Raw genomic sequence first — 25,424 nt, 5'->3', positions numbered from 1 at the left:
CAGAGTCCTTCTTGGGAGCAAAGATGATGTAGCTCATCTCACACACTTTGGGTGGGCATATTTCTAGGACAGATTATTTCTTGGAAAGGTGGAGAGATGGTGAAATAGAGAAAGACCATCAGCCACGTGGATTGACACAGTGACTGTAGTCCTTGCTCTTCTGCAGCAAGTGCATCGAATCCTCTTTCAACAAGCAAGGTTGTGTCATCTGCATAGTGTAGGTTGTTGGGGAGTCTTCCTCTAACCTTGGTGCCAAATTCCTCTTCAGAGTCTAGCTTCACAAATTAATTGCTCAGCACACAGATTGTGCAGATACATCCCTTACACACACTCCTCCCTATTTTAAATCATGGGGTCACAGTGAGTCGCAAGTGACTCGACGGCACATAACAACAACAACAACAACAACAAAGTGTTCCCTTACTGCATTTGGACAGCAGCTTCTCAGTCTAGCTACACATTTTGTGTGAGTATACCTAAGTGCTCTGAGATTCCAGTCTTAGCTATAGTTTGTTTTGATCCACACATAGTTAAATACCTTTGCATAGTCAATAAAACACAAGTATAAATATTCTTCTGGTACCTAGTTTTTAGTAGGGGGGAAATGTGAATTTATGCATATTCACAAACTGTAAACAGTTTCTTGAAAAGCCAGGGCTAAGCCAGAAATTAAAAGTTTCATGTGGCATAAGGAAGAGCATGTGGGCAGAACTCCCTGTGACTGCAGGAGATGAGCTGCTTTTAGTAAAACCAGATAGTCCGCTCCGCAGAGCAGAATTGGACCATTTTCTGCTAGAAGCTGTCAGAGTCCTAGGCAGAGAAGGCCACCTAAAATATCTTACATTGTATTAAGAGAGTGTAGTGATACTTTCCAGGGGCTCTGTTAGAGAGGTGTGCTGTTAGAGAGAACGCTGAGCCTCTCTGACAGTCTGAATCCAACAGCCCACTCCTCAGGAGAGAGATGGGCAGTGAGTCCTCCTGTGCAATTTACAGCCTTGGAAACCCGCTGGAGAGTCAGCCTTAAGCTGGAACCAATTTGACCACAGTCAGTGAAAGTAGTATTTGCACAACTTCCTCTTTCCATTCACAGTTATCAAATGAGCAAATGTAAAGGAGCTTTTTAAATTTTTTTTAGCAATGATTTATCTTGTGAAGTGCCAACTGTTTGGGGTTTTTTTTCTGCTTCTGTCTTGCTAACCAAATGCTGAATTAGGAAATCAGTGTAAATAATGAGATGCTTACATATGCAGTGCATGTGGTTCATTCATCTTCTATTAATTAAAACCTAGGGAAGAGCTGATAGTGCTGGAATAAATGTTCATTGTATACTCAGACCTTGTGAAAAGGTTGATAGAAAAATAGATCCCAGGGCTTCATCAGTTGATGAACTTCATCAGTTGATGGACTTCAGTAGTTGATGCTTGAAACAGAAATACAAACAGTACTTATAGTTCTTTCTTACAAGGGAGATTTGATAGATATGAAAAGAAAGTTGTTGCTGTTGTTGTTGTTGTTGTTGTTGTTAGGTGTCATCAAATATGACTCATAGCAACCCTGTGAATAAAATATCTGAACTCTGTTCTATCCTGAGCCATCCTCACACTTGCTGACACACAAAAGCCCATTGATTGCAGTAGTCACAATGTCAGCTCACCTGGTTGAGGGTCTTCCTCTCCTTTGCCGGCCCTCCACCCTTCCCAGCATTATGTGCCTCTCCATTGAATAGTCCCTCCTAGCAACCTGTCCAAAGTATGTGAGATGAAGCCTCATCATTCTTACCTCCAAAGAGCACTCTGGCTGCACCTTCTCCAAGACATATCTGTTCGTTCTCTTGGCCGTCCATAGGATGTTCAGTACTCTTCTCCAACACCACAGTTCAAAGGAATGAATTTTTTCTCTATCATCCTTAGTCCTTGAAAAGAAAGAGGAGGAGGAATCTTATTTTCTTGAGATCTATGTTCTTTGCAGTTATTAAAAAGAAAATCATTTAGTCTGAAATTTTTACTCAAGCTTAGTTTAGCATAAAGTTATAATTTACACTAGTTTACCTCCTCTCAATTCTTACTGTTTTAATTGTACCTACTGATCTATACCAGGGCTTAACAAACAGTAATTATAGTTATACTTAACAAACAGTAAATATTCAGTACATATATACTGAATGAATAAATACATGAATCCTGGTGCCAAATTACAAGACCCTTCTTGAATATTAAATGGGTTGTTAAGAAAAATGGTTTTTTAAAGAGGTGAATTGTGAATGTGAAAGAATTTCTCTTTTCTTTCCACCTTCATCCCCACCAGCCTCTTTTAATAAATACCTTTTTGACAGCTCTTCTGATGTGGTTTGGGGTGTTTTGGCTTTTTATCAAATTTGTGAAGAGTGAAGGCTTATGGCCTCCTATTACTAAAAGGAAATCCCCATTATTGGGTAACAGTGTATCATGGGCTCTTTTATAATAAATAGAATACTAAACACAGCCAAAGTGAGTTCATTTGAATGAATCACCTTAACTCTTAACTGTGGCGAATTGAGGCACAGATGTAGGCCTTGCATGTGCTAGTGGGATTTTAGGAATGAAGTAAAATTTTCCTTTAGAAAGTTCAGGGGTGGGGGGTGGGGCATTTTGTTGTTATTAGCCTGCTATCTGATTCCTTCAAATTCAGTGAGTTTTATGTTAATTTAGATCTTTAGTGAATAGTAGGTGAAAAATGTTTGTGAACAAACCATGTGGCCTAGAGGTAAGAATCTGTGCTGCAATTCCAAAGGCACATGGTTCGAATCTACTAGCCATTCCACAGAGAAGGATGGCCAGTCTCCTCCCATGCAATTACTGCCTCTGAAAACCCTCTGGAGGGTCAGCAGTGGTTTGGTTTCAACCTGATGATACACAGCAACAACAGCAGTTGCCAAATAACATAAAAAAAATGTCACTAGAGAATAGCAGAGTGCAACAACAGTGAATTAACAGCATTATGTACACCTCCCAGAATTCAAATCACCAACACCATTAAATGTTAGCAGAAGTGTGAAGCAACAAGGATTCTCATTCTTTGCTGGTGGGAATACAAAAGAAGACAGCCACTTTAGAATACAGTCTGTTTCTTACTAAACTAAAACTAATCTTGCCATTCAATCTAGTAATTGTGTTCCTGTGTATTTACCAAATGAATGGAAAACTTAGGTCTACACAAAAATCTGCATACAAATATTTAGAGCAGCTTTCTTCATAACTGCCAAGATATGGAAGTAGTCAAGATGTCTTTCAAAAGGTGAATAGATATAGTACATCTGTAAAATGATTTAAAAAAAAAAAGCCAGCCTGAAAAAGCTGCTTATACTGTATGATTCCAACTATATGACATTCAAAAAAAGGCATACAATCCTGTGATGGTACACATATGACATAAGATTTCAAAGTATATGATCTGTTGATGGTAGACACATTACATTGTATATTTATGAAAAACATAGGTTTATGCAAAACAAAGAGTGAACTCTAATGTGAGCTGTGGACTTTAGTTAATAAACTTTACAAAACTCTGGTGGTCTGCGGGGAAGGAATTGCAGATCCAGTGGTGGCACCTCTGTGGTGATTCATATCTACCAGCCACATCACAGGAGACAGATGGGCAATCTCCCTCTGTGTAGTTTATATTCTGAAAACCTGCTGGAGGGTCAGCTATGAGTAGATTATGACTCCACGGTCAATATTGACTCATTGGTTGTAATGTAAGTATCACACCATAGCAAGATATTGGTTACCTGCGGTGTTAGCCTAAAAATTTGGCCTTTTTTAGCCATTGTGTTAAGCCCCCTCTGGTCTCCAGCTGCCTTTACTGCAGACACGTAATCTTGCAAAACATCAACAGCTGTGGGACAAGGATAAGAGAGTGCTTCTCACACTGAGCAAGCAAGACTTGAGCAGGGCAAGACTTGAGGAAGTCTGGAGCAATACCCTGGTGAGAGCAAGACTTTGGTGACAAGACGTTGTTGATGGTGGTGGAGGACTGTGACATTGCTGTGGAGAAACTGTGGTAAGGAATGACCTGAGGCTTCTTGCGTTTGTGCTGGCCACAGTTAAAAGTTTTGCTGTTCTTGCTGGGTACTTAAAGGAGAAAAATGACTTATAACTGCTCTTAGACAAACCTTCCTGGATGACTGAAGAAACTAGAGGCTTCTTAAATATGTATTGCAGTACTGAAACTAGAGCCTAGACTGAGAATTTGTGCCTTGGGACTGGCTAGGATAAAACTTGGATTTGCATTGGATGATAATCTTTGTCTCCCTCACTTTCCAGCTTACTTCCCTAATAAATTTCTTTCTGGGTACAACAGATGTGAGCCAGTAACAAACAAACTGCTTGCTGCTGCTGTGGCTTTAGAGGCATCATAGGGCTGGGATGTGGGCTCTTTATCTGCTTTGTGCTCTTGGGCAGTGAGGGGCAGTGCTGTCTATCCTCACTTCCTCTGGCCCTTTCGGAGAGACATGCTCACAGCCCTGTGCCCCTCTGTCCCGGTTTCAGGTCTTGAGGCGGCAGGATGGTGTGCAAGAGAGAGCTGGTATGTGGCAAACTGTAAAAGTGAAATAATAACAAAATAACATAAAAGTAAATAAATTCAATGTAAGGAAACAAAAAAAATTATATCACATAGCTTCTGGCCTCAATATTTCTAGACGTAAAAGAAATTGTTACTGGCTGCCGTCAGTTCAAATGCCTGGCAACCCAACATGTACAGAGATAAACTGTATCATAGTGTTTTCAAGCTTGTAGCCTTTCAGTAGCACATTGTTAGGCCTGACTTCCATAGCAGCTCTAGATGAGTTCAAACTATCAGCCTTTTGATTAGTAGTATAGGGCTTAACCATTTGCAGAGTTGGAAATAGGACGGACTGAATGCTGTTCAGCTGTGTTCTTCTCAGTCAGCCTCTTAAAAGAAAGTCCTGCTCTGTAAATTAAACTCAACCCCTTATCTGACCTGGACAGAACAAAGTGCACGGGAGTGTAAAGCTTTTTGTGGGATCAGGGTCATGATTTCAAAGCACTGGAAAGAAAAGCAGAGGAGAGAGGCTGCCCTGGGAAAACATTCATCTTCCTTTTTCTCTGTAAGATGATACTTCGTACTAGTAAAGAAAGAAATTACTTATTCACTGAGATTGTTTATGATTTACTGCTGCTGCCAAAGGAAGAAGAAAGTTGAAGTACATTAGTTCCTGTGTTCAGGAGAAAATACTTCATGCAAAAATTAACTATACAATAGTCAGTGTTTCTCAGCAGAAAAAAAAAATGTATAAATTTGTAAGGACAGAGAAGTTGTGAGTAAATGATCTACCTAGTATTTATTATACCAAATATTTCTAAATAGCTATGAAAATTACCTTGCCAAGATACTTCATTCTTGTATGTTTTTAACTGCTCAAAATAATTCGAAGGAATTAATGGTGATGTCCAGAGTTGCTGCTGCATGGTGTTAAAAAAACAATCTCCTGCAAGTTTAGGCTTGGCAAGTAATGTTCATGGACACTTTGATTGGAAGTAAACTGCATATTTGATAATGGGGCAATCTCTAGGCGATGGCATCTGGTTTTGTTTTTATAAGTAACCCATTGCATGATTGCTGAAAATAACTTAAGTCATTTTAAACAGATGGTCTGGACTTGATAGGGAAGAAAGTAAAAGTGAGTCCATTCCTCAATTTTTTTTTAGCCTCCAAATTATAAAAGTTAACTAACAATACTACTGAATTTCTCACAAATAACACAGCTAAATCAGTAGTGTGTGTATCAAATGATGTTTAAAAGTTCCAGCATAGTGTACTTGTGCATACACTACACTTGTGACATTTCCAGAAATGAACTTCTGTAATGTTCATACTCATTCAGTGACCCAAAAATGTTACTTTTCATCTTTTTTAAATATATAATAAAGATAAGAACACTAGCAAAGAATTCATGTATCGAACATACCATGAACTGACAAGAAAAATTAACAGGTCTGTCCTGGAGAGGGTGAAACCATACTGCCTTTGGAGGCAAGGATTTTGAAACTCTGTCTCACACACTTTGGGCATGTTTTCAGGAGTGACCAGTCCTTGGAGAGGGATGTCATGCTTGAGAGTGTGGAGAGGACAGCACAGGAGAGGAAGATCCTCGGTGAGATGGCTGGATTTAGTGACTAGGGTAATGGGGGTAGATGTGTCAGAGACAATAAGATTGGCACAGGACAGAGCTGGGTTTAGGAGTGTTGTATATAGAGTCGCTATGAGTTGAGTTGCAGGTGACTTGACAGCACATAACAACAACAACATACCCGAAAGACCATTTCCAAAAATAATACAGGTTGAAGAAGCTCATATCTTTTTGATTACCAGGTTCTTCTAGGTGAGCTAGTGAAGAATTAGCTATTCTTCTTCCATTTCTGACATTTAAAATCTTCACTATTTTGATAATGCAGTAATGAGAATGAGTTAATGTTATATGGCATTTTGAAGAAGCCCTTTCTTTAAGGTACAAATGCTATTATTTTACATCAGTGAGCAGATTGTAACAGTTGTTCAACCAATAAGGGAAGATACAGAGTTTTCTACTTGTATAGTAAGTAATAAATAGTGTTTAAGTTTTGGGACTTTATTCACTTAAATGAGAGATTTGCACCTGATTTGTGTCTGTACATGGTTCATCAGCATTTCTTTGAATTTTCCCTTATTAATTCAGTAATTGTGAATTGATGGCTCTTGGATGTTTATAGACTGTGGATTGCCTACCCGGAATTACTGGTTTCTGCTTTTCAATATGTCTAAACAAAAAGTTGCAGACTGTTGCATGTGAAATACGAAAATCATGTACCAGAGATCTGCAGACAAGAATCTGTGGGCTTGATTTTTATCTGAAATACTTAAAGCATTGTTTAAGTGTGTACACTCACTATCACATAGAGATGGATGACATCAAGATGGTGTAACTACATGAACTAAAATGATGACTATTTGATCCTTGACAGAGAAAGATTTTTATCCCTTGCTTTCAACAAATAGTGTAATGTTATGTGGTTAAGAGCATGGATTCATTCTGGCATCAAACGGCCCTAGTTTGAATCCTGTCTTTACCATTTGCAATGTAAGTGGTGGGTTTGAACCATGCGAGACACCCAGCACTTGGTTTTGCCTAGCAACTTGCTATGAACTGTGGCACTAAAACTCTCATAAATAAAGGGCAGTCAAGGTTTTATTTCTCAGATGTGACACTTTTTTACAAAAAACAAACAAAATGTGATGTGATTATGACGAGTATTAAAAAAGGAGATGAGAGAGAAAAGAGGGTCACAGAGATGTTACAAGGTGGCTTTGCCTCCCTTGTAATTTACCATTGCAGAAGTAAAATTTTTTTTTGTTATTAAGTCAAGTAATGTTTACAGAGCATAAATCATGGATGTATTCTCTCTGAACACCTGTTAAATACTTTAAAAATATGCATATATTTATAAAAACCATCATATCATGTCTTTTTTTCTTAGGCCAATCAGTTCTGTTCCTTTTACTCACTTTCCTCAGCTGTTATCATTGTCATCATCATCAGAGATTCATTGATTTTCTAATTTCCTTTATCTTTAAATCTTGTGTACTTGACCTACTTGCTCTTTTAAAAGGAAGAACAATTATTATTTATAAAATACAGAAAATATCAAAAGGCAGGAAAATATTAGAAAATGAATTACACTACATTCAGGGTGTGGTGGTTTGGCGTGTGGGGTTTTTTTTTGTTTGTTGGTTTTTGTTTTTTATGCGGTTAATTCTTTTTCTCCATCTTCACTCCTTTAATAAACACTTTACTGTGTTTATGGATTTTGGATGGGGTTGATGAGTGTTCCAGGGTGGGTATTTGACAATGTCAAGGGACTGAAGTAATGGTTTGTACTGAGATTACACTGTGAAGTTGTACACTGATGACCTCATGTTATTAACTGATGGAGACCTTTGAGAGGACGTGATTACAGAGCTTTCAAGCACACAATTCCCAGGATCTGATCTAAGAGCTTACTAATTGTCATTGCATGATAGGCTATGCTAAGAAGAGTGGTGGCGTAGTGTGTACTTACTTTTTGTGAGATTGTTAAATCTCACTTAGCCTTTGAATTTTTTTTTTAGGGAAGGGTAAAGCTTTCAGATCAAGTTGACTTTTCTTTCATCACAAATACAGAACTAAAAAAACAAAAAAACAAATACAGAACATAAAATTGATTGTCACACTTGCTTTTTGGAATCCTTTCCAAAAAATTATTTCTATCCCCCTATAAATTCCTTAAGGTAGGTGAGTTTCTAGGCTCAAGAAATATTTTTGAGTGAGTATATGAAGGAATAATCACATGCAGTTGGCATTCTCCGGAAATGCATGTACTCATTTTAGATGTCTTTGTACTAAAAAGAATTTTGAATTATCTCTATTTAAAAATTTGAATGAATCACATTTAACAAATAGAAAATTGAGTATATAAAAGGGAAATTAAACATGAACTACATGTTTTCATGGTTCTTATTTTTGCATCTTAAATGATGAATGATAGTATTATTTATAAGAGATACCATTTAACGCCTTTTTAGCTGCAACCTTTGACCCAAAAATGTTTGAGAGAGATTTGAAAATGTTGTTTTCTTTATACTAAGAAGATAGCATAATAAATGCTAGTTTTAAAAATTGTGCTTTTTGCAAATAGGTACTAATTCGAAAATACTTCTGTAAATCGCCTATCTGTACTGCCTCTTGAAAGCAGGTACTTTTTATAAATGCTCTAGAGGGTAAGAAAATGAGGGAATAAACCAAGAGGAAATAATGGTACACTGGTGAGCACCCCTCTGTCCAAGGGCATGCATGAAGTAACTTTATAAAAGCCATACACAGGTTTGCCAGCACCCATTCCTGTTGGAGGGGAAGGGTTTTGGAGGTGGCAGGAGGGAATTGAAGATGAGAGGAGTAACGCTTGGCACTGGAAAACAGAGAAGGAAATACGGCCCCAACCTTGTATAATTAGGGTTTATAGGGACAGCATATCTCATATCTATGCCCTTGATGTTATAAATGCTGGTTATTGATTTTTAAGGTCTTAGAATCATCCTGTAGAGTAGTAACATTGCAGAAATAAGAACTGCAAAATGAACATATTGTAAGTATTATCAGCCTTGGCAATGGAAAAAAAAATATATGTATGGCAGTAGAGATTAGGAAATGGAAGGGAATAAGAGAAAATGGAGCGAGAGAAGGGAAACAGGGCCAAAAAAAGTTAAAAGATGGGCTCTGTGGCAGACGGAATAAAGAGAACTTTAAGTGTGTTTTGAATTTACAGAGCTGTCTGAGGGACTGAAATTTGTGGAATCACTACATTAGAGTGGAAAACAGTAGAGCAGAAGTTAAGCCTCAAAGCACAGAAAAGTGCCCCTTTTGTATAAATGTAATTCTTTTAATACTTCCATATTAGATGACTCTTTAAAATACAATGAGTTGAGAGTGGTTCTTTTTAAAATACCTTATTTTGCTCTATTTAGCTATAAATATCCTGCATGCTACAAATCACATATACAAACGGAACAGCTGCCTCCTCTTTGTTTTGTTCATTTGATACTCATTTTAATGAATCATTTGAACAGACTCCAAAATATTAAATTAGATGTATAAGCATGCTTTAATAGTGATATCATAATGTTAGTGTATTTTAAGTTTAGCAATGATATCATTATCTAAGTATAGTAAATTTTGAGAAAGTCAATTATTTGAGCCATTTTACTATCTATAAATAACTTGAGAGAAAAACAGAATAAAAATTAACCAAGCGGTCCATATATTCAAGTACAGTAGAGAGGGAAAATTCTTCTAGCTTTATCTTCTTGACACAGAACCTGGCCTGGTAAATCAGAATAAATCTTTAAGGATTTCCTGTTGAAATTTGCCTGCCTTTGGTTTTCAATTAAATGTCTGAGTCATGAGTGTTACAAGGATAGGCCTTTTTGTCTGTCTTTCTCGGTGTTTTTTTATGTTGAGGGTTTTGTCCAAGGGGAGAAGGTAGATAAGGAGGGTGAGAGAGGCTAACCATCTCCTTATACCCCACCTTTGATAGTTGAGTTCATAACTCATACACAATAGTCTGAGAACAGAAAAACTGAAATGCATTGTTTCTGTATGCTGAGCACTTGCTTACTAAAATATACCTTTGAATAGAGTATTAGGCCTCTCTGTTTCCTAAGCCATGAAAAAGCTTGTGAGGTTGTTTTAAGCTGACTCTGCATACATGTAAGATGTAGTCATAAATCACTGGAAGCTGGCTGCTTTTAGGTTCTGCCAGAATTGTCATACTAATGCACCCCTATAAAGGGTGTTAAGAATGGTAATTAAGTAAGCACTATTTATTTTAGTGCTTTTAATCTCTTAGTGTTTTTGTATAGGTTTTCCCATTTAATTTTTTGTGTAGTTCTGGGAAACAGAATTCCTGCTGATTCAGCAGCTTTATTCTATGCTCGAGCACTTAAATATGAGACAAAATCTTGAATCACCTCTAGAAATCATTGTATTTGTAATAATTATGATGTATTATTGTGTATTCAGACTGCTCATTGGATTGCTCTTTGGATGCAAAAATGATGAGGCTTTGCCTCACCTGCTTTGGCGTGTTGCTAGGAGGGGCTGTTCATTGAAGAGGGACATGATGTTGGGAAGCATGGAGATTCGGTGAAGGAGAGGAGACTCTCAACCAGGTGAATTGACACGGTGACTGCTGCTGCAGTGGGCTCTTGTGTGTCAGGAAATGTGATTATGGCACAGGATAGAACAGGGTTCAGATTTTTTGTTCATAGTCACTGTGAGTTGTACTCCACTTGATGGCACCTAACAATAACAACAACTAAAAAATAGGAAACAGAAACCCTTGGGTCACCAGAATCTATCAGATAATTATATCTCACTTCCAAAGCTCCTTTTCTGATACACTGTAATTGGTATAAGACTGATTGGCAGGCTTTCAAATGTGTTTCTGGTCACAAAGTCTGGGGAGTTGGAAGTGCTAGGGGTAAACCATGTGCTTGGTTGCTTACCTAAATCAGTGGCGTTGTCATCTTCACATTTAAAGTTGTCCATTATATAAGGTTTGAGTGTGTTTCCAGGAGTGACCAGTCCTTCGAGAGGGACATCATGCTTGGAAGGGTGGAGGGACAGCACAGAGAGGAGGAGTGTGGATCAGATGTGTTGACTCACTGACTAGCATAATAGGGTGTCGGAGACAATGAAATTGGCTCTTAATGTAGAGCAGGGTACTGAGCTGTTGTACGTACAGTTGCTGAGTCTCTGGTGACACAGTGGCACATAACAACAACAACATCATATAAGGAGCCCTAGTGGTACAGTGGTTAAGTGTTTGGCTGCTAACAAAAAGGTTCAAACTCACTAGCTGGTCCACAGGAGAAAGTTGCGGCAGTCTGTTCATATTATATAGACTGCTGCTTTGGAAGTCCAACCTGAGAGTTATACTTCTCTCTCTCTAATAATTTTATGTCAGGTTGTGTTGGTAGTAGAATTTACTTTTGTTGTCTATAACTCCCCCTTGCTGAATGCTGTTCTTTTTTTCCCCCTGAAGTCCAATTTAAAATGTTCTTGACTTACCCTCACTAGTTCTGTGCTATCTTCTTATTATTGTGATGTGCCGTCAAGTCACCTGCAACCCTATGTACAGTAGCTCTGAACCCTGCCCTGTCCTGAGCCAGTTTCACTGATTCTGACACACCAGCCCTCGTTGCCCCAGTTACTATATTAATCCATTTCATCCAGGGCCTCTTTTCCTGCACTGTCCCTCCACCTTTCCAAGTATGATGTCCTTCTCCAAGAATCAGTCCCTTCTGGCCACATGCCCAAATTGTGTGAAACAGAGCATTAAAATCTTAGCCTCCAAAACAACTATGAGATACCATCTCACCCCAGTAACGACAGCAAAATTCAGTTGAGCAGTAAACAACAGATGCTGGAAAGGCTGTGGAGAAACTGGAACCATTCTTCACTGTTGGTGGGAATGTAAAATGGTGCAACCACTATGGAAGTCTGTATGGTGCTTTCTCAAAAAGTTGGAAACAGAAATACCATTTGACCCAGCAATTCTACTACTCTAAAGAAACCAGAACTGCCACCCAAGCAGATATAAGCACACCTATGTTTATTACTGCTTACACAATAGCAAAGAGTTGAAAACAACCCAAGTGGTCATCAACAAGTGAATGGATAGAGAAGCTGTGATACAGTCACAAAATGGAATACTATGCAGCACTGAAAAACAAGGAACTCATGAAATATACAAAATGGGTGACCCTCGAGGACACTGTGTTGGTGAAGTATCTCAGTCACAAAAGGACAAATATTGCATAATGCCACTTTTATAAAACAGGACTGAAATCAGGTTTGCAGGAAAACTAGGAAAAAAGGAAATAAATAATGTACACTGAAACAGATGGAGAGAACTGTTTAAAAGGGCTATATGACTGGCTACTGATTGTATGACAAGAATCCAGAGTTGGAGCTACATAGTCGAGTGGACTCGGTCGAGGGGGGGAGTGGCAGGGAGGGGGCATAGGGAGGGGAGATTGTATAACAATGAAGGATTTTTTTTCTCCAAAGAGAAAAGTGAACTGGAGGGAGGGAATGAGCAGGGAGGAAAATGTGCAACAATGGATGAATGGAAATCCAAGTTCTTTATAATCTTTTATTAAAATAGCAATAAAAAAGGGTGAACTAAAAAAAGATATTTAAATCCTCTATTAAATTGCATATAAAATAGAGTATTAAAAAAAATTTAAAAATCTTAGCCTCCTAGGAGAAACTTGGCTTCACCTTCTCCAAGACCTATTTGTTTTCTTGTGTATGTTCAAGATTCTTCTCCAGCACCACAACACGAAGGCATCAATTCTTCTTCTGTCATCCTTAGTCATTGATATATAGCAAGTGATTACGAAAATCATGGCCTGTATCAGATGCCCCTTAGTCTTAACAGGGTCACTATGAGTTGGAATCAACTCAATGGGAACAGGTTTGGGGGTGTTTTCTTTTTAATGAGTTAATGTGAAACTCCGATATGAAATACGCAGCCAGTTTAGGGAAGAGTTGGCTGTTGCTACTGGTGAGCTCATAGACAAAGCCCACACACCTTTCTAGACAGATCCCCATGGAGATAAACATGCTTCCCTGGAGGAGTCATGCAGCCACGCCTGGAATCAGCGAGCTGGTGTCTCATCTTCACTTCACCAGATCTTTGATTCATGGACTATAGACATGAATCCTCACGGAATTTCCAGTCTTAAGGAATGATTTTGTTCCATTTACTCATACTGAGAACTCCTGAAAAGAAAGTCACTAGACCGTGTCAGGCTAGAAATTGTTGTTGCTGTTAATGTGCCTTTAAGTTGGAACAGACTCACAGTTGACTCTCCAGTGGTTTTCAGAGGCTGTAAATTCTCATGGGAAGAGATTGCCCATCTTTTTCCCATGAAGCAACTAGTAGATTTCAATCTCATGCCTTTGGGCTGGCAACCCCTAGAGCTCCCTTGCTTAGAAATTAGGAATTGCACTGCCAGCCAAAGCTGGTTTGAATCCCCCAGCTGCTCTGCTGAAGAAAGATGAATGATCTCCCATAAAATTTACTGTTTCTCAAAACCCTCCAGAGGGCCAACCATGGGTTGGATTCGACTCAACGGTCCACAAAGACAGCTTGAAACTAGAAGGAATTGTTTAAAAGGAATATATGATTAAGCATTGTACATGTGACAGCAGTCCAGAATAAGAGGTACATTGCAGAAAGGACTAAGGACTGGGGGAGGAGGAGGGAGGAAATGGTACAGCAGTGAATGAGTATTAAAAAAAGTGAACTGAGGGGAGTGGGGGAGGAAAATGTCCAACAGTGAATGAATGGAAATCCAACTTTTCTGTAAACGTTTGTCAAAATCTCTATTAAAAAATGTTACTATTAATGAAAAATAGAAAATCCATATACTATTTATATATAGACTAGACATTCATACACTTTATGTGTAGACTAGTTTTCCTTAAGAGGAAATGATGAAGAAATGTGTTCAGGAAATAATTAACGCACGTAAGTTGAAACAGAGTTTCATGTTGAGAAGTTGTTGTTCTTATGTGCCTTTGACTTGCCTACAACTCATAGTGATCTTATGTACAACAGCCCTAAACCTTGCCCAATCCTGAGCCAACCTTATTGTCTCTTGATACACCTACCCCCATTACCCCAGTCACTAAATCTATCCGTCTCATCAAGGGTCTTCCTCTCTTGCACTGTCCCTCCACCCTACCAAGCTTAATGTCCCTCTCCAAGGACTAGTCCCTTCATGCAGCATGTCCAAAAGTCAAAGCTTCCAAGTCCTTGTCTCCAAGGAGCAGCCTCGTCTCACCCTCTCTAGGATGAACCTGTTTGCTCTCCTAGTAGTCCATGGTATATTCAATATTCTTTTCCAGCACCACAGGTCAAAGGCATCAATTCTCCGTCATCTCTAGTCATTGTCCAACTTTCTGATGCATAACACGTAATTGCAAAGACTATGGCCTGGATCCGGTGCACCTTAGTCTCCAGACTTACTTCATTGCTCTTCAGTACGTTGGAGAGATCTCTGCCAGCGCACTTTCCCAATGCAGTTCATTTTTTACTTTCCTGGCTGCTGGTAACAAGTGTTTTGATTGTGGATCCAATCAAGCTAAAGCTGTTAACAATCTCAATCTCTTCACCATCTATCATGATGCTGCCAAATGGTCCAGTGGTGAGAATCTTTATTTTCTTGATATAAATGTGTTTAATTACATATTTACTAGTAAGCTTCCTGGTTTTATATGCCTGATTTGTAGATGCTCACCAAAAGCTCGTTTAGTTGGCTTGTTATATATATAATGCCTGCCTGGCGTCCTAGTGATAAGGAATTGTGCTGCTAACCTAAAGGCAGGCAGTTCAGATCCATCACCAGCTCTGAGACACAGGTGGGCAGTGTGTCTGCCTTTGATGTACAGCCTGTGAAAAGCTGCTGGAGGGTCAAGTATGAGTTGATTCTGACTCAGTGGCAGAATGAAGGAGGGAACCTGTTGACGTTTTCATTATTTATAAGCACTCCACTAAGGCACAGAAAACTGGAGAATGAAAACCTGAATCAGGGGTTTGCATTCACTGTGCCTTTATGCCATATGTCTTTACACTTCCTGGATGGATACCTTTCAGGGAAGTTTTTCCGTACAGCTGTGCTTCATTTGTTAGCATATCTAATGTGTTTATTTCTACATATAAAGGATAAGCATAGTTATACAAGTTTACTGGTAATTTCTCAATTAATTCATTGCCACGGTCTTTTTTTTTTTTTTTTTGCTTTCCTGGTATACGTCTACTGTGAAAACATCTAATTGTGTTGTTTTTTACCATGGATTCAGAACTGACTCATAACTGACCCTCCAGTGAGTTTTCAGAGATAGTATCATCTTACACAAGGCGATTGACCATTGTTCTCCCACAGGGCAGCTGGTGGGCTTGAACTGTGTACCTTTGAGTTGGCAACATAACTCCTGAACACTAGGCCACTGGAGCTCCTTAAAGCATGTGATAATGAACACTTAGTGATTATTTACTGTAGATTGTAATGGTAATGCCTGTAGAGTTCACCACATTCTATGTAACAACATTCATATATACTTAGCCTTTTCCTATTATTTTCTGTTTTAATAATTGCATTGGGATATAAGTCACTTACTACCTAATTCACCAACTTGAATATTTTCAAGGATCTGGATGATACAGGATAGGGCCAAGGTTCCAGTGTGCTGTTCCTAGGGCCATTAATGAATGAGTCATGGCTAACTGGATGGCACCTAACAATAGCACTCATCTAAAAGATTTAGCTCATTGGCCATTTGTATATCCACAACTTGTGCTGTGACCCGCACAATAATTTTTAAAACATTTTCAACACCCTAGAAAGAAAGCCATCCCTTTTAGCCATCATCTCCAGATTACCAACTGTGAGAAACCATTAATTATTTATGTTTCTGTAGTTTTACATATTCAGGGAATTTTCTGTAATTGGAATTACGTAATTTTTTGGTAGTGGGTCTCTTTTACTTGTTTGTTAGATGCCATCAAGGAGATTCCAGATTATTATACCTGTGTCCAAGGAACTCTGGTGGCTAAGTGGTAAGCAGTTGCACCGACAACTCAGAGGAACTTGGTTCGAATCCACTAGATGCTTTTTAGGGGAAAGATGGACAGTCTTCTCCTGTGCAATGTACTGCCTCTGAAAACTGGCTGGGAGGTGAGCTCTGCATTGGTTCTGAATTCATGGTACACAACAACAATATATAACAATTTGAAACCTTCTCTGATCATGCATGACTCTCACAAACTCTGCTCAAGCCCATTGTTGCAACCACTGTCAATCCATTTCTTGAAGGTCCTCCTCCCCTTCACAAACCCAGTACTTTTCCCAGCATGATAGCCTTCCTCTTGACAACATGTCCAAAATATGTGAGACAAAGTCTCATCAGCCTTGATTCTAACCACCACCTCAACTACGCTTCTTCCAAAGCAGATCAGTTTATGTTTTTGACTGTCCATTTAATACTTTTCATTATGACCACTATTCAGCAGCATTAATTACTCAGTCTTCCTTATTCATCGGCTAACTTTTACATGCATATGAAGCCATTGAAATTGGTGTGGGTCAGGTGTACCTCTGTCTTTAAATGGACATATTTGCTCGTTAGCCCTTTAAATTTTTTATAGCATTTATGATGCATTACATCTTTTCTTATCTTGACTGCTGCTTCCATCAGTTTTGATTGTGTGTTTTATCTACTGTCAAGTCAGAATCAATGCATAGCTGAACCTACACACATTTCAGAGGCTGTAAATAGCATCCGAGGACGTTGCCCGTCTTTATGCTGAGAGCAGCTGGTGGATTTGAGTTGGCAGCACAGCTCCTTACCACTAGACCACCAGAGCTCCCTATTGATTATGGAGCCAAGTAAGAAGAAATCATTGACAACTTCAGTATTTTCTCCATTTAAAATGATGTCACCAAAGCCCAGTTGTAAGGATTTTTATTTTCCTGATGTTGATGTGTAATACATAGTGAAGAAGACTTTGATCTTCTTCTGTAAGTGCTTGGAGAGCTCTTTATTTTCTAAAAGCAGGGTTCTATTTCACTTTTTACAATTTCTAATTACCCTAGATGTATATGTGCCACATTCCAGCTAAAATGCACATTTGCAGCTGTTTCTCCTCATTTTAAGTCGGCCACATCATTAAGTGAAGGTCTTTCATTGAGGGAACACTTTACTCAGTCCATGTCATTAGTGCACCCTGCTTTGGAGAAACAAATCTTCCTCAGTTATATTTTGAGTGTTTTCCAATCTGAGGGGCTCCTCTTCTGGCATTATATCTGACAGTGTTCCATTATTTTTTAGGGTTTTTGAATGCCCACTGTTTGAGAAGTGGATGGTCAATTCTGTGTAGTCTGTCTAGAAGCTCTTAAACCTAACTGCAAAGGGTAATTCTACTCATATTTCAAATAATAGTAACATAGCTTAAGTGGAGTATTTTTATTTTATTAACGTACAAATACATATAGCAAACTAAAGCTGTGAACAATATCAATCTCTTCACCATCCATCCTGATGCTGCCAATTGGTCTAATGGTGAGAATCTGTCTTCTTGATATTGAGCCTCAATCCATATTGAAGGCTACAGTCCTTGACCCTCTGCAGCAAGCATTTCAGGTCCTCCTCAGTTTCAGCAAGCAGAGTTGTGTCATCTGTACAACGCAAGATTGTTAATAGATCTTCCACCAGTCTTGACCCCACATTTCTCCTCATAGAGCCCAGCCTCCCAGATGATCTGCTCTGCATACAGGTTGAAAAGGTATGGAGACAGGACACATCCCTGGCGTATCCCTTTCCCAATTTTGAACCATGCAGTGTTTCCTTGCTCTGTTCTGATGACTGCCTCTTGGTCCAAGTTAAGGTTTCACATTAGCACTATCAAGTGTTCTGGGATTCCCATTCTTCTCAGAGTTAGCCACGGTTTATGATCCACACAGTCAAATGCCTTTGCATAATCAGTGAAACATAGATAGACATGCCTCTGGTATTCCCTGCTTTCAGCTAAGATCCATTTAACATCAGCTACAATATCCCTAGTACCACGACCCCTTCTAAACCCAGCGTGGACATAGATAGGTATAAAATTTTGTTTATCCAGCTATTGCTGCTCCTGTTGTTTACAGTATTGTCAGAACTGACTCATAACTGACGCTGAAGCAGTTTTCAGCAGCTGTAAGAGGAATTCCCTGTCTTTTCCTGTGAAGCAGCTGGTGGATTTGAACAGCCTCCCTTTGGACTAGGAGTATAGCTCCTGACCACCAGAGCTCCCTATCTACCCAATAGTTGATAGATGTTTGGATTATTCCATATTTTCTTATTATAAATTATCCTTGTTAGTTGTCGTTATGTCAACTAGTGACTTATAACAAACTATGTGTGCAGAATTGGGCCCTATCTTTTGCCAGTTATTATGAAGAGAGTACAGGAGATTGAGGTGAAGTTTGTTATTGTTAGATGCCAATTACGAGTTCATAGCAAATTAGTGAACAGATCCGAACCTTGCCCTATGCTGTGCCATCCTTAAAATCTCTGGCATGCTCAAGCTCATTATTATAGTGTGTCAGTCCATCTTGTTAAAGGTCTTCTTCTCTTTTCTGACCTTCTGCCTTTCCCAGCATGATGTCCTTTTCCAAGACCTGACCCCTCCAGAAAATATGCCAAATCTTTGTGAGACTCGGTTGCACCGTCCTTGCCTCTAAGGAGTTTTCTAGTTGCACTTCCTCCAGGACCCACTTCTTTATTCGTTGACATCCCATGGGTTACTTCATGCTCTTCTCCAACTACACAATTCCTCTGTCATTGTTTTACATTGTCCAGTTTTTCAGATGTATAGGAGGCAATACCATGGCTTATAGCTCCTTTCTTAACCATTTGGAGAAAGAACTAGACAATAAGAGAAACCAGGAGAGATTCTTGATGGCTTCAGTTTTTAGTGATTTCTGCTTTTGATTCATCAAAAGCATTTCAAACTGAAAAATACCATATCAGTACAGTCTAGTAATTACCATAAAGCTAGGTAGTAGCGCTTCAGTTGCAAATGAGGAAATGCACCATGACCTTTATGTGTGCTGTATCTAGGAGGATAGGTAGAATATTATCATTTTTATACTTCCTTTGTCTTTGCTCTACTAGGAATTGGATCTAGTTATCAAAAAGTAGTTTCCCTCAATCAGCCTTGAGTGTACTTAGCTTTTGTCAACTCTTAAATGAAAATCCATTTGCTTTTTCTTCTTGTAGTTTGTTGTTTAGCAAAATATAGGAGTTGTTTGTTTCATTTTTTCTTCTTTCTTTAAAACTTTTAACTAGAGTTTTTTTACTTTCTCCTGAAATTTTCCTTTTATTTTTGAAACTATTTTCCCTCTCATTATAAATACCTACACATAGATTTTCTAGTCTTTTGATTTTAAAAGTTTAAACATTTAAGTCACTGAGCAACAGCTAACAATAAAAACTCGTTGCCATTGAGTCAGAAGTGACTCATAGCTGACCCTTCAACAGCTTTTCAGAGGCTGTAACCAGTCTACTCCTTGAAGGCAAGGATTCTGGGGCTTTGTCCACCATACTTTGAACATATTTTAAGGAGGGACAGGTCCTTAGAGAGGGACATCATGCTAGGTAGGGTGGAGGGACAGTGCAGGAGGGGAAGGCCCTCTATGAGGTGGATTGATTCAGTGACTGGGGTAATCAGGATGGGTGTGTCAGAGGCAGTGAGATTGACACAGGACAGAGCAGAGTTCAGGTCTGTTGTACATAGGGTCTCTGAGTTGCAAACGACTCGACAGCACATAACAACAACAACAACAACAGTCAAACAAGAGATGCCTATCTTTCTCCCATAGAACAGCTGGTGGATTTGAACTGCTTGCCTTTAGGTTAGCAGTAGATCTCTTTACCCACTAGGCTACCAGAACTCCCTTAAAGTTTATTTTTGAGAATGTTATCAGATTACAATACCTAACATATGCTGCAGATACAGAGTTTTCTTTTTCCTGAAGTAAATTCTTCATCTGTTATACTTAATAAAGCTTTTCATACAGTATTAGGATATAATTATTGGTAAATATGGTGATAATATTGCTGAGAAAAGAATTGTACATATTTGCTTTAATCATTTTTTTGTTTAGGGTGTCATTTGCATGCTCTATAAACTCAAACCTCATACTAGAGGAAATGCTTTTTTTCATCTATTAATACCTTAACTACTAGACTGTATTTAGAATGCTGTGTTAGATGTTCAAAGGTGATGATTTTATAATGAATGATAACTTTTTTGAATTGGACTTTAGAAGGTATTTCAGTGCCCATGAAGGCTTTCTCTTTGCTGCCACATTCCTAGCACTGTTAGGAAGACCTAGGAAAAGTCACAGGAAGCGAAAAAGGATGAATTAATGTTTTAAATCTGACTCAAAAAGTTGTGTGTATAGTATATGCTATCAAAGGTACATCCATTTATCTTTAAAATGCTAACCTTTCAAAAGTATGCATATGAATACATAATGCATGAGACAATGAAAAAATTAAGATAATAGATTACATATGATTGACCCATTACCTTTTGTTTCACTGATTTTGCTAGTATTTTATTTCCTAACTGTTTTGAAAATTATCCATACTATTTATGTGTTTTTTATTTTGGAGGTCATCTTACTTGGCTGTTAAATTAATGTCTCAATACAGTGTTACACACTAAGATGACTTAGTGTCATGTCACTAAGATCCTGTTACAATTAAGAGGAAGAGTAGATACTTGGCATTTACTGAATTTTAGTATAGAGTTAATCCTGATTGGCTTTTTATTCTTTTTTTTATTTACGTGTGTGTTTGTTTTTTTGCTGTTTGGTGCCATTCAGTTGACTCCAGCTTATAGGTACCCCGTGTACAAGAACCCTGTCTGATCCTTCACCAGCCTCATAATCTCCACTGTTGCCATCAGTGTCAGTCCCTCTAGTTGTGGGTCTTCCTCTCCTTTTCTAACCCTCTAGCATTCATTCCAAACGTGGTATCGTATCTCCTTCCAAGGACTGACTCTGACTCCTCCTGATAACATGTCCAAAGTATGTGAGATAAAGTCTCACCATTCTTGCATATAAGGAGCACACTCGCTGCACTTTTCCAAGATAGATTTGTTTGCTCTTTTTGCAGCCCATGGTGCATTCAAAACCCTTTGTTAATACCAGTTCTTCAGTCTTCCTTGTTTATCCCATATTCACATTCTGGGAGCAATTGGAATTACTGTGGGTTGAGTCAGTTACCACAGTCTTCGCCCCTATCCCCCTTTCTTATTGTGTACTGTGGAATCAGATCCAACTGGCACAGGAGGAGATTGCCACTCCTTCTCCAGTGGAGCATCTGGTGGATTTGTACCGCACCCCTTCAGGATTGCAGCATGGCTTCTTGCCACTAGGCCACCAAAGCTCCTTACCCCTTAGTTTTTAAATTGACGTTCTTTTGTGCTTTAAAGAGGTCCTTGATAGCAAATTTGCCCAATTCACCATTTCTTGATTGTTACTTCTCTTGATGTTGGTTTTGGACCCAGGTAAAATACAGACTTTGGTAGCTTCAAACTTTTCTCCATTTGTCATGATGATCCAGTTGTGAAGATTTTTGGTTTTTTGATGCTACCATCTTTGATCTTCAGTATGTGCTTTAAATCCTCCTTGCTTTTAGCAACCATGGTTTTGTCACTGCAAAACAAAGATTATTAATGAATCTTCCAGAATTCTGATGTTACAGTCTTCTTCATATGGTCCAACTTCTCAGACTATTCACTCAGTTTACAGACTGAATACATATGGTTAAAGGATACAACCCTGACAAACACCTTTCCTGATTTTAAACCTTGTAATACCCCCTTTTTCTCTTCAAACACGTGCTTCTTGGTTCATGTTCTTGGTTATTTCTTTTATAGTTACTAAATTTTTAAGAATATTGGGCTATTAGCTGAACTAAACAACCCTGCTTGCTGAAACTGAGGAGAACCTGAAGCATTTGCTGCAGAAGGTCAAGGACTGCAGCCTTCAATATGGATTGAAGCTCAACATCAAGGAAACAAAGATTCTCACCACTGGGCCAATTGGCAGAATCATGATGGATGATGAAGAGATTGAGATTGTTGACAGCTTCAATTTGCTTGGCTCTACAATCAGCACTCTTGGTACCAGCAGGCCAGAAATGAAAAGATGAATTGCGTTGGGAAAGTCTGCTGTCAGAGACCTCTCCAAGGTACTGAGGAGCAACAATGTCAGTCTGGAGACTAAGGTGCACCTGATACAGGCCATTCTCTTTGCAATTACTTGCTATTCATCAGAGAGCTGGACAATGACTAGGGATGATAGAAGGAGAGTTGATGCCTTTGAGCTTTGGTGCTGGAAAAGAGTATTGAATATAACATGGACTGCTAGGAGACAAACAAGTTCATCCTGGAGAAGGTAAAGCCAGGCTGCTCCTTGAAGGCAAGGATTCTGAAGCTCCATCTGACATACTCTGGGCAAGTTGCAAGGCGGGATCAGTTCTTGGAGAGAGACATCATCCTTAGGAGGGTGAAGGGACAGCGCAGGAGAGGAAGACTCCTGATGAGATGGATTGATTCTTTCTCTGGGGTAATGAGGATAGGTGTGTTGGAGACAATAAGATTGGCACAGGACAGAGCAGGGTTTAGGGCTATTGTACTTAGGGTCACTGTGAGTCGCAAGCGACTCAACGGCACATAACAACAACTGAACTAAAAGGTGAGTTCAAAGTCACCAGATACTCCAAAGAAGAAAGATGCGGCAGTATTAAATCCTTCAAGATTTACATTCAGAAATCTGATGAAGGGAGAGTCATTCTGGGTTAAAAAAGCAGTTAGGTGGGTTTAGAATGTAAGATGTAAAATAAAATTCAAACTAGTATATCAAAAACATAACTTCACCTAATTTATGTTGTCTAAATATCCCAAATCGCCACCCCACCCCCACCCCCACCCACATACTCTTCTATAATATTCCTTTGACTCCTTAGTAGTGGTATACTAGCCTCCTTCTAAGTTGAGGTAAGAAGTTGTGTTGTAATTCCCAAGACACATAATTTGGATCCACCAGCTACTGCTCCATTGGAGAAAGGTTAGCATTTTCCTTCTATGCAGTTTATTGCTACGGTTTGGTTCTGACTCACCAATAAACAAAAGCAGTCCTACTTGATGCAAGTGTTAAGATTTTCAACAGTGGAAAGTTTCCCTTTGCATAATTTAGAATTATCCTCCTTTTCAGGGCCAAGATAAGAATTGTAAATGTTCTGTTCAGCATGCCATATACCATTTATAGTGCTGAGACTGTGCCACACATGTGTGTCCTCCACTTGACACCCTGTCTATATCTATCTGTTACAGTAGCATCTTCAGTCTTCGGAATGAGGAAGGAGGAGGGGGCCACCAGGGTGGGAAAGTAAATGTGTTGAATGGAAAAATACAGGCAGGATATCCCCTTTCAGAATTTTATGTAATTCAGGGCCCGTCACAAAGAGTTGGTATTTAATTGTGTTGTTCTGAAGCCCTTTCACTAATGGAAGAAGCAGCACTATCTTTTCCCTTTTCTGCTTACTTCCTCCATTCAAAGTCTAGTCCTCCTTCACTCTAAATACCACCAATTACATATTTGAAGTAAAATGCTGAAATTTGAAGGTCTGTGGTAAAGTGTGGGATGTTGTGATGACGTCTCTGAAAACTCTAAGCCAATCCCAGCACTCCAAGCTTAAGGTTTATATTTAGAAAACAGTGTGGATCCTGTATTTTTTTAAATGCTGTAAACATGTTTATGTGATTATTTTTAGCTTTTACAGACCTCACTGAACTTCCAACTTGACAAATCAGACACAGTTGGTTGTGGTCCTGTTACCTTAGATGCCAGTAGCAGTTTGTGAATGATTCTTATTGTCTCACAAGGTTTCACACAGATGTTTTAAAGCAGATGAGTGCATTTGTTATCTTGTGTCAGCTGCACGTTGTAACTCTAATTAATCCATGATTGTATCACTGTACTTTTTAAGAAAAGCTTTTAACAGCCTTATTATTTAAGTAACTGTTTTTGCTTGTTATCCCTCTGGCAGAATTAGTCATTCTCTCTAACCAAAACCTTTTCTCTAAGCCCCTAAACATTTAATCATTCCACACACAGATCCTCTACAGTCACTGTTATTTTCAGTCCATTGTGTCTGCTTCCTGTTGGTCAAAGGTCATGAAGCCAGGGTGATTGGAGGGAGATGGAAAGTTGACAGGAAAAAGAAAGCTGGGCTGGTTTTAGGGCAGCACATCATAGAATGGAGATGAGAGCACTTGGATTTGTTGAAAACAGAAAGAGGTAAATGTCAACAGCTTTTCTTACGTGGTGAGATCATTGTCTGCATGTTGCATGAATGGAAAAGAACTTTCGCCAAAGAATCTTGATTTACGAAAGTGTGGCACACACCCCTTCACCTGGGAGAGTGCCGTAGGCATCACACGTGGGCTTCCACATTTGCAGCCTAGATCATCTGGATTTCATTAGCAGCAGAATCATTTTTTACTGCGTTCAGCTTTGTACTTAGTGGTTCTCTCCTTGGATGAGGTTATTCTTCTCTGCCCCTTGTGTCTAATGTGTTATAGGCAGCTCCAGAATGCATAATTTATATCTCCTTGGATGTAAGCTTTCTAAGAAAGCTTTCATGCCCATGTCTCTCATGTTCTAGGAGCATTACACTGAGATTCATATTGAGAATAAAATTAAGGGGAAACAAAGAAAATTAAGCATTATTTTTGTGTATTACATAAAAATGGAATTGTGGAAAGTTGAAATTTGTTTCATAATCCTTTGGTACTTTTCTTCTACTTAAGATGAAAATGTGGTTTTGATGTGTGGGATAAATCTTAATATATTAGTACTTTACTTTCATAAAAATAGTAAGGGTGGGGGTGGGTGAAGGAAATTGGAAAGATCCGGTGTGAAAAACAGTGTATATGAAATTTGTAAATAAACTAGAATTTTAAAAAAAGGGGGGGAGTGAGTGCCCAGTAAGGAATTTAGAGGAGAAAGTAGGAATATTTTTTAGTAGTTTGACAGAAACAAAAAATTCTTTCTTTTCTAGAAATAGTATTCTGGAATTGGGTATCTGAACAAGAAATAGAATTTAGCCATTAGTTTTACGGAAGATAAATTTTCATTTGAAAAAATTCAAGACTGCTGTTGGTGTTAAGTTGTAATAATATTAGTTCAAGTATTAGGTATGTATACATATATATGCATCC

At 38.8% G+C, this 25,424-nt stretch overlaps 1 protein-coding gene across 2 annotated transcripts in view; it reads left to right on the top strand.

Moving 5' to 3' along the window:
• GAB1 (GRB2-associated binding protein 1) overlaps positions 1-25,424 on the top strand; it is a 174,706-nt gene that overhangs the window by 79,402 nt on the left and 69,880 nt on the right. The window lies entirely within an intron of this gene.

Source organism: Elephantulus edwardii, unplaced genomic scaffold (assembly GCF_000299155.1).
Source record: "Elephantulus edwardii isolate Elephantulus edwardi_28Jun2011 unplaced genomic scaffold, EleEdw1.0 scaffold00053, whole genome shotgun sequence".
NCBI lineage: Eukaryota > Metazoa > Chordata > Mammalia > Macroscelidea > Macroscelididae > Elephantulus > Elephantulus edwardii.
This window is presented reverse-complemented; position numbering and strand designations above follow the sequence as displayed.